Source organism: Temnothorax nylanderi, unplaced genomic scaffold (genome assembly GCF_030848795.1).
Source record: "Temnothorax nylanderi isolate EJ_2023f unplaced genomic scaffold, tnyl_v1.0 TNYL_tig0059_pilon, whole genome shotgun sequence".
In the NCBI taxonomy this organism is placed as follows: Eukaryota; Metazoa; Arthropoda; class Insecta; order Hymenoptera; family Formicidae; genus Temnothorax; species Temnothorax nylanderi.
In genome coordinates, this window is record NW_027249121.1 from 134,418 (window position 1) to 155,362 (window position 20,945).

A 20,945-nucleotide genomic window follows, 5' to 3' on the forward strand; every position below is an offset into this window, starting at 1 on the left:
TTTTCTAAGAGAGAATATTTTCGGCGAGCCTGGCGTTCCAGGCCGGCGCGGTTGGCACGCGACTACCCCCGCGCGCGATAGCGTTTACTGTTTACGGCGGTTCTCCACAACGTAGGGCACTTCCGACGATCGTCTTCTCGTTTCTGACGTGAGGTTCGATGTTCGGGAGACCGTGAAATATGGAATTCGACGGGGTTTTTTGTAGATCGCCGATAGAACGACGCGGGGAGCTTCATGTGGCAACGCGAAGTGAAGATATTTTAGATTAGAGTATTTGCGATGGATATTATAAAATAGTAGATATTGACTCGATATTGAAGCCTCTGACTTCTAGCAATAAATTTAAATCATATTGCACGTAACGTAACGTCAAGAATTATTTTTATCCTTATTTTTTTGAACAACGAGACTATATTATTGTTACATATTTAACTATTATTAGTCAGAAGCAAAATAGCACTGTCTTATAAAGAATTGAAGAATAATTAGGTGTTGAATAATCAATCGGGTAACATCTCCCCGATAATTCTCACCTGCGTCTCGCTCGTAAATCGTGAACATCCTTATTTCATCGCGTTTTCGATGACGGGACACAAGCGTAACGTCGTCGACAATATTCCGCACGTATCCTACGCTCGCCGTTAAGTTTGGAAAGTATCGGAATGGTACCTGGGGATGAATTATAGCCGCGACTAGACCGGATTATTCTATTACGGCCGGTCGGCGAAGACAAACGCGTTGTAAGGCGGCCAAGAGGTGCTTGTAACGTGCTGTAACATGCGGATTTTAAATGGCACGTTCGCTCCGCGAACACGTGCGGTTACGTCGACTTGGCGCGACACGGCCGGCAATCTCCTTGCAATTCCGAGGGGGTGCCTGCAACCACCTACCCACCCATCTGCACACCGGAGTGCGCCACCGTGAAATATTGGTTGGTGAACTGGCGCTGGTAGGTCGCGCGAACCTGGCGAAGAAGAAAAGGCCCGGGCGGTCGAGAGAGAGAGAGAGAGAGAGAAAGAGGAGGAAACGGGAGGCGAAAGTTTCACGTGCGTGTTGGAAATTTGAATAAACAGACGGTACGTGCCCGGTTTAAAAACGGCCTCGTTTCTCGCGAGAGAGGAACGGGGCACCGAGTTACGCGCGCCCCCGGGCCCCGGCGAGCGTTCTCGCGAACGTTACCTAATCTCCGTGATCCCGACATCGCGAGTATCCCGCAAACGATCTCATCGCGCCGAAGATAAATCTACATAACGATGTATGTACACCAATGATTGCGTTTGGCGAACGGAAAAACGTAATTCATATACTTCACAATCGAAAATCGAAAATTACTCTTCCTCTATTCTTCTAATAACTTCTCGTTCGATTTTTCAAGCTTCAACGTTAAATATTTCGATCATGCTTTTTATCGCGTTTCAGATTTATCTGAACTGAAAATTAAGTTGAAAATTATAGACAGCTCTCGATAGTTTTGCGAGGAAAAGATTACTTCGGTTCTCTAGGATAAAGATTGCGTTCGCGTCGAAAATCGGATTAAAGCACGTCGGAAGGTACGAGGAGCGAGCGGTTGGGCGCAACAAGTAACCGGACGATGCGCTCGTCCGCGCGCTCGTGTTGCATCGTGAAAAAAAATGCCAGACGTATTTATCGTCCGGTAGAAATGCTTTTTGATTTATATGACGTACGTCAAACGGAGCGCGAAATTTTCCGGTCTCGTTCTCCGCGCGCGCTCGCGCGCGCCCGTTTCACGAAGATTTACCCACCGCGTGCCCCGACAGACGGGACGATAAGTTCTTCTACGCCGGCTCCGTTTCTCAAACGTGACAATGACGAATAACGCCCGCGAAAATCGCGCCGTGCGAGATATTAAGTAAACGCGTGATGCCCATTGTACGTCGCGTACGAGTATCGTAAGTAACACGTTTCTCACCGTTTTTCGTGCGTCTCGACGCAGTTTATCGTTAAGTAACTCATTGGACTCATTTTGTTATTAACTTTATTATATAACGACATGTATCTTCCTCACTTGGACATCGAAGACATTTGTGCATTCCCATTTTATTATTTATTACATTTATTTCGTTATTTTATTTACGTTTCGTTTCATTGGTTATCGTTTCGATGTAAGACACGGCTATCGTTGTACCTTACAACGATACATCTTTCGTGAACGTACAGTTGTTGCCGTCTCGACATGAAATAAATTCTTATGCCGCGTCTACGGTCGTAAAAATTTTGTGTACGTTTTACGCCGATACACCGCGGCGCGAAACGTGGTTCGGGATAACCGAGAGGGATCAACGATTGAAGGGGAAAACAACGGGTTATTACGCCACGCGCGGATCATGTATGATACTTTCGCGGACGACGCGCTATATAGCGATATTCGACGCAGACATACAGATATAGCGGCGGTATTATTAGAGCGTTCTCGCGCCGTAAAACGAGAGACTTTCCGAAAAAATGCGATTCCCCTGGAATTTTCATCATTTTCGACGGTAAAGTCGCTAAAGTCTCTTGACCTGGAAGCTTCAGAACAGCGATTACCTACGATTCCATCTGCTCCGTTAGATAGCTATTAGAGAGCGGCTTTATTCTAGGAGAACGAGGGCTTTGCTTGCCGCGAAAAGCGCATGTCTCGCTCTTCGCGTGCAACGTTCTCATTATATATTTACTACTAAAAGTGGCCGTCTATTTCGCATTGGACATTTGCATCGGGACGTTCACGGTAAATAAATAATAGGGTCCGAGATTAGAGGCTGCCGCGCGTCGATGAGAGAGAAAGAGAATGGACGGAAGACAGAGAGAGAGAGAGAGAGAGAGACTGCGAGTTATCGGAAAGCGATACGTAATTAGATACGTTTGTGATCTAAAACTTTTAAACGCATTTTACTCAGCCTCCCGCGATCTTCGCATGGCTTAGCGCGAGGCGGGATGTGTGTAACGCGATGTTACGACGTTCCTTGAAACTCGTACGAACGCCAGCCCGAGCCTTCAACCTCGAGACTTTAACGTGTCGAACGTTCAGCTGACGATTTCGCACGGAACAATGCGATCGCCCGTGGCTATCAGGAGAGCCACACTAATTAATAATGCTTCGCACTGTGTTGCGCGCGCGGCGCGTCGCGCCAACAAAACACAGTGCCGCGCATTCCTCAACACGAGCATTACCGAAGAGCCCATGTTCACGTACACCACCATGCCACTTCTCCTCCCCCCTCCCCCTCACTCCGGTGGCGTCCCGGTGCAAATGTCCAATGCGGATTCTAATTCCAGCGTCCGGCCGACGTGAAATTCAAATGAATTAATTAATAACGCGGGCCACGGCCGGCGCGCCCATTTCCGTTTTTCACTTTATCTCTCTCTTCCCCTCTTCCTCTCCTCCCCGTCTCTCGTTTTCTGTGATTTTGAATCGGCCGTCCACCACTGTCGAACCATTTATCTGTACAGCTGGCTGTCGTTCGCGAGCGATTTTCCCGAAATGTACGTTCCCTCCCCGATCGAAAAATACTTCATAATTTTCTGTCGCCCATCGACGCTCGACGTTTCACACGCGCGACGCGCAGATTTTGCGAGATTTCGGCATCGCGCGAAAGAGCGGACGATACTAATTCGCGCTTCAATTGGCGAGCCGTCGGCAGAACGTTAAAATAGCGATAACGTTGAAATGATAAAAAGTTACCTCAAAATTCTCGAGTGTATGAGGGAAAGAGCTTCTATAAGCTTTTATTAGAAATAATATTGTATTTCTGATGAATAAATAAATTTATGTTGATTCAAATGAATATTCTGCACTTGTTACATTGAAAACACGTGAAACGTATACACGTTTCATCATAGCTTGCGCAACAAAAACATTTTAAATTGGCACAAGGAAATAAACCTTCATGCTATTGTAAGACACTCCTCCTCGACGTAAAACCGGGTAGTACGGGCTAAGAACGGATAAAAATTCAATTCAATTCTCAACGAATCCGATCCACAATTCTTTTTATCATCCTTTTCACCCGCCCGCGCCGTCGCATTACCGATGCAGTAACGCGCCCGTTTCCGCCGGCGAAACAAATGAATTTCAATTTATGATTCAATTTTCGAAGCATCCCAAACGTCCCAGTGGCTCTCAGTGGACTTCATACAAGCTGAAACGTCGATATAAATGAAAAGCCGACACGTCCGTTGAAAATTATAGAAAGAAATTCCTCTTCATACTTGAACGTTGTATACCAACACAATCAGAATACCTGATAATATACAAAACAATTTACTTTTTATACATTAGATGCATTATCCTGCATAAATATAACATATACAGAGTGTTCTAAAAGAGAGTTCCATCCTATTAACCACGCACGTTTTACAACACTAGATGTACTTTGAGAAGTCGAACAAGAAGACGAATAAGTGACGGAAATTGTCCGTGAAGAAAATTCTCCGTGGTTTAAGATCTCGTCGAATCGATCTTATCCCACAAACGCATCTGTGCCCCGAATTCCCGGAATTATTCTGAAAATCTAGATCCGCTCGGCTCACACGCCTCTATCCGCCCCGTCTGCCTCTATCGCGCCTTTCTTCCCTTGCCGTTCGTCTTTATTCCCTCGTCTGCCCCGCACAAGACCACTCTACTTGCCCCGTTCCTCGCTCCTCGCGAGACTCCAGAATTAAGCCGTTCGTTTCGTTTCCGAAGCAATCCGGCGGGAAGGCAAATTTTCGTTCAGAATTGCACCCGCTTTAATTACATTAAAAATTCCTCTTACAATTAATCAAGAATCCTTGCCCCGGGAGCGAGTCTAAAATAACATTCATATGCAACACGTTGAATTAATTGCCTCTCCCGTAAAAAAAATATACTCACAAAAAAATTGCGGCATAGTTTTTTATCTGCAAGATTCTCAATTTGGCTGAAATACTACAGTTGTAATATTTGTTTCCAATCCACGACTGTTTTCGTTCGATTGGCGCGCGCGATGCGTTTCAGTGAATCTTGCCAGCCCTTGATTTAATCGCGTTGCGTCGCGGAAATTTCGTTTCGCCGAAATATAAATTAGATCGTAAACCGTAGAATTGATTCGGCCAGATGTTTGACACGGCACATGCACAGCAGCCATTAGCGCCCCGCGGCGAGGCGGAATTGCGTTTTAATTCGTTCAACGCACGGCGTAACGCGCGTGCCGCGTTGACGATCGACACGGCTAATAAAGTTCAATTTCTGTCGCGAGGTCCCGGACACCCCTTCTTGCCGGAAACTGGGCCATCAAAGAGTGCAAATGGCGCGTTTTCCGCTCGACGAGGCGAAAAGGTTCAGTGAGCTACATGTACGCGAGAACGCTTTTATTTAATTCCACTCCATATTAATTTATCAAAAACTGTATCACTTGTGCGTTCTGCAATAAAGACAAAATTTTATTATGTAAGTCTCTTCACACAAAACAATCATTTAGATTTGACTTTTATTCAACAACGCTTTATATATCTCGAGCACTTTTTTCCTCTCTCTACTCGGAACCCATAATAATCTTCATTCTCCGCTTGTACTTAGTTTCTCATTCTCTATTAGGGTTCTCGGCAATCCGACCAGTTTTCGACCGGCGTATATCAACTGGCGGTTCCGCCGTATTTCATTCTCCGTATAAGCGAGAAAGATCTCTAACGAGGAGAGCGACGAGGAAACCCCGGCATTCGCCCTCGGCTCTCTCCTCGATCGAACACATTCGTCCCGCGGCGCCACGCCAGCGGGGCACAGATTGATGATGGTGAAGGAGGAAGAAACATGGACGGAATGTACCGGGGCTAATTAGCGGAGCGCGGGGGCACCGCATTTGTCCTCGTTACACGAGGATATTAAGTAATAAGAAAGAATAAGGATCCCCGGCGATATTGCCCGAGCGCGATACGTGACTTCGCCGACTGTTGGCGATATACGGCCGTCGCGCTTAAACGAGAAATAATTGCCGCGGGAAAACTCTCGCGCCAGGAATCTTCAAGGAGTATTCGCGTCACGCGATGACGCCACGTCGTTCTGACCTTTTGAAGCGAACCGCGAGGGTACATACCACGAAAACAGAACTTTAAGAAACTTTGTTGAAGTTCAAACTTCTGCATCAATGGCGCAGATTTTGAGGGAGGTAACAGAAAAAAGACGGAAAGAAAGAGAGTACCTTTTGGAACTTTAGATATAAATTATTCCATTTCCACACACATAAAATAACACACATGCTTCTAGGCTTGAAAAATCAAAATTTAATCGCGCTATTATATGAATATATACTTCACTAGCATTATTTAAAATACGAGAATTGCACTCGAGATAGACATCATCTATGTCAATATATATATATATATATATATCTATTTTCTTAATACGAAGAATTAATTTTTAATAAGAAATGTTATTATTCTTCGAAATATAGCGAGAAACAGTAGAATTTAATATAAAAACTTATAGTTAGTTTACGCTGAGGGATTAATACATGTTATACTGTTTTTCACTATGATGTATCTGTTCAACGTATCCATAGCTTCTGGCGTTTCGCAAATAGTGGTCGTGGAAAATGATGGGATTAATTTCACGGTAGTTCGGAGCTCGGACTTGAGGTAAAAGGCGGCACGGAACTCCGTCGCTATCGCGATTACATTCGACGCTGCCGGATCTAAAACCGGATCGCGCGCGGACGCGTATTTAATAAACAATAGAGCGCGCGCAGAAGGAGAGGTGCAATTGCGAGTGCAACTGCAACTGGAGCGGAAGCTGCGAAGCGCACGGCTTCGCTTTGCGAAAACGAGAACTCAGTCGTGAAGGGGAAAACGTGGCGGACTGGTCGGCCCGTTGCTCTCCGGTTGCGGTTGCCGACCGGTTCGTACGTATACGCACAATGTTGCGAGCGAGAGATCTAGGATAACCGAATTATTCCGCGAGAGTTGCGATTAAACGGATTTGCATTGGACCCGATACGTTGCGCTCGTCATAAGTAGATTATACACGGTACCTCGGATTTCAGGAGGCGGCAGGAACCTCTACCTTCCCGTTGCATCGATGTGGGCTTGCCGTGCGTGTGCGCTCGGGGGAAGCCGGGTGCATATTTTCCTGTCTAAATCTCCCCGCTTCTCCTCTTCTTCCTCTTTTCACCGAGAGTCCATGTCGTACTTCGTTAGACGTCATCGATATCCTTTTGTCCTCTGCGACAGGATTATCCAAAGGCGATCATCTCAATGAATTTATATGCGCGAATCGTCGAGGTTAATGGTACCTTTCCCTATTTCGTGGAAGAATATAAGTATTACTTGAAAATTGCTTTTGTCAGGTTAAAAGAGATTATTTAAATTAATTAATTATTAATTTATTTCACAATCAATAGAAACTACATATTATACGTTTCTTATATATGTAACAGTTCCAATTTCACTATCGTGATACAATAAATGTAAGCTGCAGACTCGTCTAGCATTAAAATAAAATATTAATTTATTGTATTAAAATATTAATAAATGTATTAAAATATTAATTTAATATTCATTATAATTTAGTCATATTATCATAAGAGTTAAATAAATGGAAAATGTGCCAATATACGGTCGAGCTGGATCTTTTATGCCTAATTATGTTATTGATTATGATTTAGATTGAAGCTATTAATTCTAGTTTGTATCTTATTAATGATTAAACGAAACTTATAAATGTCTTATCGTGAATACAGGTAGAAATAAACGTGATGTGAAATGAAAATGATGTTCATCGAGCTACTTCTTTAAAACATAGATGTGCAAGACTAATGTACAAGGTATATTGATATTAAATGTCATTACTATAGCACTTCCCAAGCTTTCATCGTGCGATGGCATTCTCATTAAATTAATGTACATGTATGAACAATAGGTTCGTAATAATATGCACTTAAGGTACATTCTCTCATTTTATAATCATCACATATTAAAAGCATCATGATCTCGTCAGGAATTTCTTTCCATCAAGAGTATTATTAAAAATTTTGATTATAGCGTGATAAAGACACAAGGTTTGCATATCATGTAAAATAATTATTTTTGTGACACGCACGTAACTGTACACGTTATATAACCGCCGAGTAAATACGCTTATTTACTCAAAGAAAACTTGATCGGGCTTCAGATTGGCATGCGCTTCGTTTCAGTTAATTCCCCGCCCCCTCTCTGCCGCCCCGGGCTTTCCGCAGATGTCAATTTAGACTGTCAACGACAGTTTTATCCCACGCGCGAAATACGAGCTTATGACGTCAGTTCAGATTCGACGAACGCGAAGTGGCGTGCATGACACCGTGATCGATAGAGCGACCTATCTTCCCGATGTGTGTAACCTACGCAAACTTTCTCTTTCAATTACAATGAAACCTTCGACCTTATCTGCGAACCACCGCGCTGCGATGGTAGCTGCGTCGACCAGCACACATCTCGATCCCGGTAGTTCTTTCGGATGACTCGGTCTTCTCGGTTAATGTTTAATCGGCCAACTGCCCATCGTGATTGAGAAACAGACGGACGAAGATGGAACGAGACACGATAAATAATGACGGAGATGTCGAAAGGATCGAAGGAGACCCCGAGAAGACAGGCTGAGGACACGGTTTTCACGGAGAGACATCCGAAAAAAACTTTCCGTCGACTCTGAAAATATTTGGCGCACCAGGATTCTTATTTTACGTGCGATTCCTTGTGATCTCAATATCCTCTTCCTCTGTTCAATAACAATGACGTGAATTTTCTATAAGATCGAACACAGAAGAAATTTCCGCCAATGTACTTTTTTTTGAAGATTTCCATTGGATATAATCAATGTGATATATCTTATGAATTACAAGATATGAATTATTTTCTCACGATCGATTTGACCTTTTTTCAACATAATAATTTTTTCACGACTTGCTTCTTTCATACCCACATGCTCTAATCCCTCGTGTCCTGCAATACCTTTAAAAAAACACATTGCCAACTTTTGGCTCCTTAGTGTCTCTCTCTCTCTCTCTCTCTCTCTCTCTCTCTCTCTCTCTCTCTCTCTCTCTCTCTCTCTCTCTCTCTCTCTCTCTCTCTCTCTCTCTCTCTCTGTTAACGGTTCCCGCACTCAAGGGATAATAGACTGTTTTCAACTCTCGTCCCTTTCGAGGCGGCTGCGTTCGCGAGACAATAAATTCTAAAATACGTATAGTCGCGGACAGAAAGGTTGTCCGAAAGGTTGTCCGACTTTGAGCCGTATTCATAGTATGAATACGGGTGTATAAGTCGGACAACCTTTCTGTCCACTACGTACACATTACTTTTGCTCCAACGGTTAGTCGTTCAATTGTTCATTATTCTTTCTGTCACTTTGTCACTCTGCTCTGCGAGAGGAGGGAAAACTAAAGTGCAACCGCTAATTTGTCGACCGCGTCAGCGTGTAGTTAATCTGATTTTCTAGAAAGCATTTTATATTCTGATTAACGACAAAATGATATTAATTAGCCTATATGATGTATGATTAATTTTAAACATCGTCCATTTCGAAATAATTAAGATAATTATAGAAAAATGTGTAACACATTTTTTTTTAATCTGTGACTTATCGTATATGGATTATTAAGAGAAGAGAAAATCTCGGAGAATCGTCTCGATATGCAACCGTCGCTTCTCTTCGGTGTGCTTCTGCGGACATTATGCAATTTAAATTTAAAAAAGCTGATCCTCCAAAGCGTCTGCATTAAAATTCGTTTAGCTTAAACGAGTCGATTGCGAATGCTACGTGCGTCTAACGCATCGTTGAAGATAAAACGATTACACGAGGGAGGAGTGTAAGCCGATGTACTCCTCTTCATTTTCGCGAATCGCTTAAAAGTGTGCAATCCGAAGAGATAAAAAAAGAACTGCAAAAGAAGTGACAGTGTTACGGTAAGCACGTTTCGATTTACACGTTATAGTAGCGCCATGAAAAATTGTGCAGATTTAATCACAGAATTTACATCGCCGTTACATAGATAAATTATCACTGTGTATCGCGGACGTGAAAGCTCTGTAAACAACAAAACGACATGTAACATAAAAATTTCTCTTCTTTTTTTTTTGCAAGAAGAGAGAGAGAAAAGAGGAAGAGAAAGTAACATTATGTTATACAATTGACTCCGATTGCATTTTCGTCCGACAGTTAGTTCAATCAAAACCGTATTGTATTCAGTTTTTGAAGCGTAGCATAAATTTTTTATCAGTAAAAATCACATTTAACAGGAATAAAAAATAGAGAAATATTTGCTGCACAGTACAGACCGCTTCACTTGTCATACATAATAAAAGTCCTGGATATTCTATACCGAATATTAGCTCGATGAAATCTGAAATTTAGTCGCGTTTATATTAACCACAATGATTCACCACTGGTGAATGTCACGTTACACTTCACTTGTACGTTATTGTGTTGATTATTTCCTCACTTTTCTATAGTGATAGCAACACTACAATTGCATAGAGTAACACAGGGAATATCATGAAAAGAAATAATAATATAACGGAATCTCTTTTTTCTCTTCCATTAACGGCATTTCGCGTCTATTATTTTTACAAAATCGTTCGCGACTCTTTATCTGGTAAAAGGCGCGGAATACTTTTCTATTGTGAAAAAGATCGCGATGAAATTCTCGTCCACTTTCGACGGAACGAATCTCACGAGCGCAATAATGTTTCTTCGGTCTTGCAATATGTTTCAATTTGTCATGCCACTTTATCCGATCGGACGAGCGCGTACCGGGGCGGGGGTATCCGGAAAATTATTTGGATGGGAAACGTACGGAGCGTACTCGAAAGACGTTCTTGCACACACCAAGAAAGGCCGACTCTTCCCGGGTCGCGACGAAGCAGCAGCACTTACGAGAATTATAATTTTCCTGATTCGGTGAAAGTCTCGTGACTAAGCTTCGAGGGAGCATGCACACGCCCCTTCATCCGCCAGTTTTCCTACTCGGGTTTATCTTATTAGGAAGACTCTTGCCCTAAGCAAATCACGATTTGATGGAGATGAGTTGACGAAAACGTCGGAGAGTAGCTGGTGAGTTTCTAATCGATTTTTTGAAGTCGACTGTGTCGAGCTACCGGCGAATCTCGTTTAAGAGCAGAAATTGGGATATCCGAGATTAATCACATTAGTCAGCGAAAACACGACGAAAATATTGCAAAATAGATACTGCTTCTCCCTACGGTACTTAAATTTATTATAGACGATACTGAGAAAAATAATAAATCCAAAGACAGATTTATATGTTTTCTAAATATTTTAAATTTGTCTCTTAAGTAAATTTAAGAAATAAGTACATTTCAAAAGTAACACAATAGGCTTCGCTTTGAAACACCAAAATTGGAACAAGTGCAACAAGAATAATTGCCTAATATATGTTTGCATATTTATTATTTACGCTTATTTTTAAAGAAATTAAAAAAGATAATAATCTTGAATTAAATGCAATAAATACAGACAGAAATATTAATAGTCCTTACAAAACTATTTATAGATACGCGGTAATCTCATTAATCTCATAATCTAGGATTCCCCTAATTATCTCTCTTATTGTTATCTATCTTTTAATTGTCTCTCGTGCTTCACATATTTCGTTCTCGCATCTCGCTGCTGCATTTATTCGTACATGTGCGAAATGGGCGAATACTCGCGAGATAATCTCACGAATGTTTTATCGCGCTGTTATTTACAAGAGACTGCAAATGTCGCGATACGTTGAAGCGGGATGAATTTTATTAAAGTCATCGGTGGCTAAAGCGCTTTGCTTTAATATTTTCGCGTTGGCGTGTCGGCGCAGAGTGTGTTCTCGGGGAAGGCAGTTTCAGGGAGTAAACCTCTTTTTTATGCGCGTAATAGCACCCCATCGCATCGTCGGCGTGCCGACGGTGGTTGTTTCTATACGCAGGTGCGAGGATGATATTCGTCTCTTACATAATACCGGTATCCTATAAAAATTCTAAGAACAGTTTCGCGTCCGGCGAAGAGACCATCCTCCGCGAGAAAAGAATCCCTTGAAGAAAATCTTGACCTCCGACTCGAACTTTTTATGTTTCTTTCTCTCGTTGTTCTCTCGTGTCGGATTTAAATTAGGGTGATAACATCAAACGAAACGCTTAGTACTTCCTATCTTTTAAGTATCCAGAGTCCCTCGAGATATCGGGGAGGAAAAAAAGAGAAACGGAACAAGGAAGATACATGATATTGGCGTAAGTTACAACACTACGCCAGTATCGAAATTGTAGAATAAGATATAAAGTTACGGCGAAAAGATAAATTGCGACGCGACAATTGCGGCGTGTATATTTAATCGACGAATATGAACCACGGTTGAAAATAACAAGCCGAGCACGAAACGCGATGATATTCCCACGGGAACATTTCGACCATGGCCGTTTGTCGACGCTAAAGTTATCCGCGTATTTACAGTCCTACCCCACGTAAGCTTGTAAACGGTGCGGAGGCTTTGTCGTTTACGAGACAACGTCGTCGTTTCCCACTGGTTATTCGCAAAGAGAGAGCGAGCCCTCTTCCCACTCGGATAAAAATAATGGAGAAACGCGCCGGGAGAGTCATGATCGGGCAAGGGAGCAGATATTTGAAAATATACAAGTGAAAGAAACTCAACGCAACGAGGGTACTTAAGTCATTCTTGGGGGAAGGGTGCCGTCGGGAAAGGGGCCGCAATAAGAAATCCCTCCCTTCTTCGGCACTGCAATAAGGGGGAATTTTTAATGTCGCACCTTCGTAGCACCACTTCGACGTCTTTCTCGTAATGTCGTGCCACCGGCACTGCCTGCATCGTCCGCCTGCGATCGCGCCGAAGCTTTTTGCCACGCGGTTTTTTATATTTTTCGACAAATTGGAATCGAGCACGAGAGACGGCAAAGACGGCGAGTATCCGCGATCGAAGACGATTTCGCTTCGTTTTTATTTCGGCGCGGCTCTCGCTCGTTTCCTCGCACGAATCGCGAACTTTGTTTCACGCGTCCAAGCTTTTCCCCACTTCCCACTACTTAATCCTTTTTATTCCCGCCTCTGCCTAACGCGCGTGTTCGACGGACGAGCTCGAACCCCGTTCCGCTATTTTTGCAAGGTAACTCGACTCGCGGCGAGGAGAGAGATTAGCCGCGCCAAGCCGATTTGCGCGGTTCCTACAAATCCCGCGTTTAAATACCGCGAGGATTCGCGGCCGGTAACGGTTGAAATATTCGTCAGAAATGTACGGAACGTCCGAAGGAAAATGTTTCACACGATAGAGTTTTACATACGTCCGGAAATTCGAAATCAATGTTGTCTTGGCGGGAGTATATAACGCGACGTTTATGTAGTCCGACTTTCTAGTAATCTTTATCTCTAAACGAACCAACATTTTGAGGCAGACCGTACACTTAACGATTCACACGAAAAACCAAGAGAATGATATCTAACCGAAGAAAATTACGACGCGATTTTACATTCAAGAAGAATCGTGACGGTTATTCATCTTATTTATATATCGAGGATCTCTTGATTACGCATCGCATCCTCCATTCGACGGTCGAGGTCACGAACACGCAAAATTGCTATTCATCTAATCTACATATCTCCATTTCCCGAAGATACCGCGTAGCAGCTATACAGCTCCGGAAGTAAGTCCGAGCACGTCGATACACTAAAATCTCAGTCTCATTGGCCACGAAGAGAGCACAGATACGTCAGTAGATGCGGAGGATATCGATTTTTTTCTACCGGATGTTCCCGATTGTGTGTTCCTCAAATAGTTTCGGGATTACAAGAGAGGACAGTCAGTGTTGCACTTTGACATGCAATTCTCTGATCGTTGAATGAATCAATCCGCATCATGTTGAAAAGACGATATATTATTCTTAGTTAATTAGTTATAGTTAATTCTGAGTTAAAGCACAAAATGTTTATAAATCGAGGTAAATACGGAAAACTGACAAGAATGCACGTAAAATTACTTATACAAAAAATCGTTATTAAATTATTATCGAAAACTACCGTTTTAAAGCAGTTACTGAAGGATAAGATATTTTTCATTCTATTAGTGAGGAAATAAAAAATAAATAATATACACGGAAGAGCCGTATAAAATCCGGTGATGCACCGCCGTCGGTGACGTAAACAACGTTCACGGAGTCGCGCCCGCAACGTGAGTAATGCACCGCTCGCCACGGTCGGTGTAGTTGGATTGATGCGGGCTGTCGAGGATCACAGTCTATACGGTGAATACAAAGTATCAGGCAATACACAAACGGAGAGTTTCAAAAAGAAAGAGCGAGGAGACCCCACTCGGAGTCCTCCCGCGGTGGAAAGAGATCGGGCGCGCGCGCGCGCGCGAGCGTCGAGAGGACGCAGAATGGAGTTTACTCCGACGAATTCAATCTCCGTGTGAGAAAAGACGAGATCGTCGGCCCGATCGTCTATGCATGCGCCACGCGGGAAGTATATCCCGGAAAATGCAGGGCATCGCTCGTCGTCGTCGCACCGAGCTCCTCGTTGCTGCCGGGGGAAGAATCGAGCTGCACTTAAGGACGATATCCTCGCGATTTGAAGGGACGTGGAATCTATTTCTCTCTCTCTCTCTCGCTCTTTCTCGATACTCGACAAGATCGTCGCGTCGGTTCTCCGCGATCCCTCCTGAAATATCTGCGTCCCGAGGGGCAGGCAACGATGAAATATAAAATAATCCTCTACGCTAGACAATTGGATTTGTGCGTGACAAACGCGATGGTAAATATTTAATTCGACGTTATGCGTCGTTGTTTAAAAGCCAATTTACATGCTTGTCAGTATTTCGTGAAAATTTGGAACTTGCAAAATTTAGAATTTCTGATTTCTATTTGGAATAGATTTGCAGTTTTAATACAATTTTGAAAAAAAAATAATAATACATTTGAATATCTAAAAAAATTTACAATTAAGTAAATTAAGTAAAATATACAATAACAAAATTAAAAAATTTTAAACATGCAATTATATGCATATTATTTATTTATATGTACCTATATTACGTATCGCTTCAGTATAAATATCATACATTTCACGTTTCTTACACCGAGCTTTCCCTATCCCGTTGTGCCTCGATTCTTGTCGATCGTCCCCAAAGTGCGTCCCATGATTTATAGCGTCCCCCTATCGTTGGAAAACGATACGCGGCGTAACTCACCCCGGCGACGGCCCGCACGAAGATGAACCGAACTCGCGCTATTCATTAATGTATTTATCCGCGCATAATCTCCGCTCGCTCTCGCGTCCGGTTAAGATGATATACAAGCGGCGTGTATTTTAAGTCGCAGGGGAATAACGGATGCCGCGCGTGTTGGCGCTGCGCTACGCGAGCTGCAAATGCATTTTGTTCGGTTTGTTTGCCGAAGTTTGAAATATCTCCAGCCCGGAGCTCTCAATCTAGAAAATTTCTCGTTTGTTTCCATTATTTTGCGCACTAGGCGGTTTATTTTCCTACTGTGTACTGTAAAAAAAAAATATTTTTTAACTACAGATTCTGTTGATCTTTCCTAATAATACAAATTTTACTTTCTTCGATCCAATTGCTATATAAATATTTCATTCGAAATGCAGAGAACACCTTTCTTTGTTATTCTATAATCCTTCCGATTTTTGTGAAATAATTGCCATTAGTTGATGAGATAAAATAAAATAAAATTTCATGCAAATTCTAACGTAACTGCTTAATTATTCGTCATTTGTTATAAAATAAAATTTGTAATTAGAAACGCTAGAATTTTCTACATTCAGATCAAAACAAGCATTGAGCAAATGCAAATGTTGCTCATTTCTTAAACAAGAGAGAGGATAGAAATATGGTAGATTTTTCTGCGTGATCCCTTTATACACTAAAAAGCTGCGCAATGGCGTTCAACACACGAATCGATAAAATGCAAACGCGGGACGTAGAAAAATAAAGCAACGTCGAGAGTAAAATACACTTCGATGCGCACGTTTTGCGTGATCCACGCTGGACGTGCTGTGTACTCTTTATTTACGTCCTCCGCGTATTACAAGTTTTTTTGCCGGACGTTGTTATTTGCGTTGTAATAAAAAAGGCGGTATCGCGTTATTAAGATTACATTACACTTGTGAAATGTATTATTTCGCGGCGCGCGTTTCCCGAAATTTACAACGCGAAGATCGTTTTTCAGCGTCCAGCTCGGTTTAACGTGATATATCCTCGATGCGCGAAATATTTTAATCGTATTTTTATACATTTGTATGAAATTTATAGCCAATCCCTGGCGGCGCGCGGCACGAGACGTGTGCGAAATAACGAATACAACGCTATATACCGATAATATGCTAATCGCGATAATGAGATCGCGCAAAATTACGGACGTAAAGGCGAAGGTAATTAGGCCACGCGACCGACAGAGAGAATTCTTCCTAACAATAAGCGAAGGAAGAAGTCAGACCGGGATGCGCGATCGTGGAGAAGCGCAGTGAAGAACTTTTATCTCTCTGCGAATGTGCGGCACGTTCCTTTCATAATGTGTCGCGGAATCATTTAAAGTTGCTGCTATTCGTGCAAGTAGAGAAGAACGGGGCTGGGGGAGGGAAGGGGAGGGGAGGGGAATAAAGAGAGAAAGAAGGACACGTCTCTCAGGACCGAGAATATCGCCTCGTTGAAGCTTTGTTCGTTGCGAGATACACTCGGCATTTACTTACCGTCGTACGTCGGCTATTGTTAATTCGCTGAACAAACTTTTTCAATTGCAGGAGCAGCGTCGGTGCAACATAGAGGGCCAGCCACTCGCAACGGAGAATTGGAGTCTCGGAAGAATTCTCGACCGGACTATCGGCGCATTGGGACATGAAGTTTGAACCGTTCCGCCTTCCTATTGCCCTGCTCGCCCGCCCGTCGTTCCGAACAATTGTGCAATTGATATTGATTCCCTTTCGTCCCGGAGAAAACGTCCGTCATTTACAAGCGATTTCCACCTGGGAAGAGCCGTGCGCTATACGGCTTTAATCAGTCAGAAAGTCCGAGTAATGTTAATCCCTCCCGAAACAATGAAGACTTTAGAAAACCGGTGCGTAATTTCGAGATTTTAACGTAAAGGACACTCCTTGGCCTTCGCTAAAACAGACAAAGAATAATCAAATTAAAAATATAAAACAAAAGCTAGAATAGATATTACAAATCCGAGGTATTTACAGCATTTGTATATATTGATTCATATTGTATCCGACTCGAGCAAAATCCGACGTTTTCGAATTATAAGTTTCGATACTTTATCTAAAATAGTATTAAAAAAAGTTTTTTTTAATTTAATCTATGTGTAAATTCGGCTCTACGAAGTCACTCGTAACAGTGGTGATGGGAAAGCGATTTTTGAAGCCATCCGGCCGCGAGAGTTACGGCTTGGCGAGGCGGAAAAACGCGTTCCTGAAAAATGCGAAATGCGTCTGACGGAAACCACCTTTGCGCTCGTCAGATTTTCGTCATAATCCCGGAATCTCGCGGAGAGGCGAAGAGACGACTATGACGGAACGGGCAGGCGAAAGGGGATCTGAAAGGCAGGGAGGAAAAACCGGAGGGTGAAGAAGCCATTGACATTGACTTTGTCCCGTTGGCGAAGTGAAAGAAGAAGAAGAAGAAGATAAGGAAGAATACGAAGAAAAAGAGGAGAATGAAAAATGTCATGGGGGAAAAGGACATCTTCGGAATAGATTGGAGAAGGGGAGAATTCATGAGGTGGTTAATTGCAACATGTTTTATAAGTATATATATATATATATAAAAATAATGTTTAATTTAATAAATCAACACGGTCAAGGTTATCCAATTTAATTAATCAGAAAGTACGTAGCAGAATTTTTTCTAGTAGTGCGTAAAATCCAACACACTCTTTAATTTTCTCGTAAAGTGTGAACTATAGATTTTGTAAACAATGGAGATTATTCATTGATTTCATGCTTTTAAGAGAATACATCGAAATTTCAGCGGAAGTGATATATCCGTCTACTTCGCCAATATCTCGTGTGAGGTTAAACCATTTTACCGAAAATGAAGATTACTTGAATATAAATCCACTTAAATAAAAATTGAAATCTCACGTTAAAAATAAAACACTAAATACGCGTAATATTCTTTTATGGTAAAGTCTTTTATGAAAACTCTTTAACGTAATGTCGAGTACATCGATAATTAATTACATCAGAGCGAATAAATCACTCAGCTATTCGCATCCAGCAATAACGTATGCCTTTTTCATTGTATCTCTCTCTGTACTGAATGAACTGCACTCTGTACCGGATCAACTTTACGACAATGCATACGATTTAAAGCGACGTACTTAAGCTTCAAAAATCGGAAGTACAAAAGGATAGCGAAAGTGCTCGCGTTTGGAGTTTTGTCGTGTGAACCAGTTTCGTCGAAAGTTCGTACATGTCTCGATATGAAGTGTAGTCCCCGTGAGAAAATATTTAGATGCCCCGACACGAAAGCCAATATATCGATCGGAGTACACTTGAGAGGAGTTGTCAGTGACATGCTGCAACAACGAATTTAGGTAACAACGAATTTTTGACATTTCGGAAGTATTCAACGATTCGGAATACCTAGCTTGTTGGCTCGGTACTTTGCTAGTCCGCTTTCCTGATATAAAAGTACATACTTTATAAGTATGTACTAAAAATGAAAACAATGTTAACTTAATACGGAATATTCGAGAATCTTCGGCATATATACCTCGCTACGTTTAATAAAATGAGATTTCGGAGAAATTTCGTGCGGCATATTACAAGGAATGAAGTAATATCGCGCGTTCGCGGAAGGACAAACATTGCATATTATCCCAGTTTATCAACAATGCAATCTCGCAGCATACATACCGGAACATCGATCATACGCGGGCATTGTATCGAGAATGTATTGCAAAATGCAGCCGAGCGTGTCTCAAAGTGTATCGATAATTCAGTGCCTATCCTGCAATACGCTCGAGATGAATTTGGCGACGTGACCGATGATCCATCATTCGTCGAGAATTCGATAAAGTGACCCATCATCCAGTCCGTGATAAACTTCGATGAAATTTATCTCGCGCCTAAATAACCCGTGTTCCAGTTCCTATGAGTGATTTCTTTGCGACCAACGTTAGAAATATATTAATACAGATGAAAGAGAGAAAGAGAGAGAGGGAGAGGGAGAAAGACAAACACAAATGTAGACTTGGAATAAGCTTCGTCTGTTATCATCATCTTTTAAGAAAGAATGTAAGATTATTATCTTATTATTATATTCGAAGATAAGCAATTGGCGTCACTTATTAAATTTTTATTTAATAGCCGATACATTGTATTTTAAAAATCATATTTTTGCGATTTTAATAATACTATGTTAATTAATAAAAAATTGGATATCAATCTTCTATATTCGTATGCAAAATGTTATTTTTCATATTTATGTGTTTGTATGTTCCCATATTAATTTGATTAAACGTAAGTATATGAATTAATCGGCAGATAAATGCAAGTTCGATGGTATTCATCTCAAAACCTTAATCGAACGGGAAGCTTTATTTTCGCCTTCCCCTCCAGCGCGATGTTCATTTTCTATAAATTACTTTCGGAGTTCGTGACGGAATGGCCTCTCCACCTTATCTTCCTCCTCTCCCGATTTACTTAAAACCCAGTCGCACAGCTTTCTGAACAATTACCCACGAAATCGGAGCGAGGGAGGAACGTCGAAGGGCAAATCGCTAAATGTCCCTTCTTTCGGGTGACAACGTAAAAGAGTGCTTTCGCAGAACGTAACCAGACGGCGGAGGGAAAGGGGGGGGGGGCACAGATATCGAATAGAAAATTCAATTTTCAGTAAACATACGTGTGGGAGCTTAAAACCTTCTTGCTGAAGTTTTGCGTACCGTTGCCTCCTGAATGTCTCGTTACCTTTCGCGTCGTACGTATAATCTCGAATCACGTACTTATTGATCGATCTTATCCGGGGGATGAAATGTTCGTTCGCGCGCATCACACACGAGAAATGCCGGTATTATTATCGCACAACTTCGCGATGATATTGAGAGAGCGAGTTAGCAGTCTAATTAGCCTAACGAGATATAGGTTTCGACGAAACTTGAGAGTTTACCTGTCCGCCTGTCTGTCTCGTTCCGCGGGATCGTTCCGAGGCATCGCGCGGTCTTCCACACCTGATTGTGAATAGAAACGCCCCGAAACGCTGCGAATGGAGAAAGAGATATCCGGTGATGCGGATTCGACGTGGGTTTGTCCGCATGGTCCACGTATATAAAATGGGACGCGCGCGCGTGTTTTCGGTCTAAGCGCGCCGTCGGTTATAAATACGGACCTAAGAGCAACGACATGCACTCACGGCATATGAAATATTCCGGTGGCCCGGCTACGTGATATTCGCAAATGCACGGCATATTCCTTTGTATCTTTGTCTACAGGTGACACGGCTAAAGTGCACTTTTCTCCAAGCGGCGGCGAATGAAAAATGAGGGGGGCAGGGAGGGGACAGGGAGAGGGAGAGAGAGAGAGAGAGAGAGATGTAGGCGGTGCAGTTCTGAAAGAGGGGTAAGAAACATCCGAGATACAACTTTCCCGGAAGACAGGAAAGAATTAATGAGACGGGACCGAATGACTGACTACCATCTTGCGAAAGACAGAGGGGGAAACGGAAGGAGAAAAGGGAGAAAAAAAGGAAGAAAAAGAACAGGAGAATTGGATCGCAAAGATGCAAAAGTTTTCCTCAAGCTGCTCAAGTGCGTCTCTCCGCCGCCGCGCCGCGCCCGGTCGGAAGTCACGCGAATCGTTGCTCGCGGAGGTGGCGTGTCCTCCTTTCTTTCCCGAGCAGCTGAGCGGCTTCTTCCTCCTCCTCTTTGTCGGCCGGCGAGCTAACTTCGTGTAATCTGAATTTTCCGCGGGGACGTCAAAATAAAGAATAGTTAGAAGCGGACGAAAG

General features: G+C 42.5%; 1 protein-coding gene across 1 annotated transcript in view; it reads right to left on the bottom strand.

The window, feature by feature from the left end:
* Nucleotides 1-20,945, bottom strand: part of Arr1 (arrestin 1) — a 216,428-nt gene that overhangs the window by 12,629 nt on the left and 182,854 nt on the right. The window contains exon 7 of the mRNA XM_071707477.1: nucleotides 6,984-7,250. The gene's annotated coding sequence lies outside the window, so the exon portion shown is untranslated. The remainder of the gene's footprint in view (nucleotides 1-6,983; nucleotides 7,251-20,945) is intronic.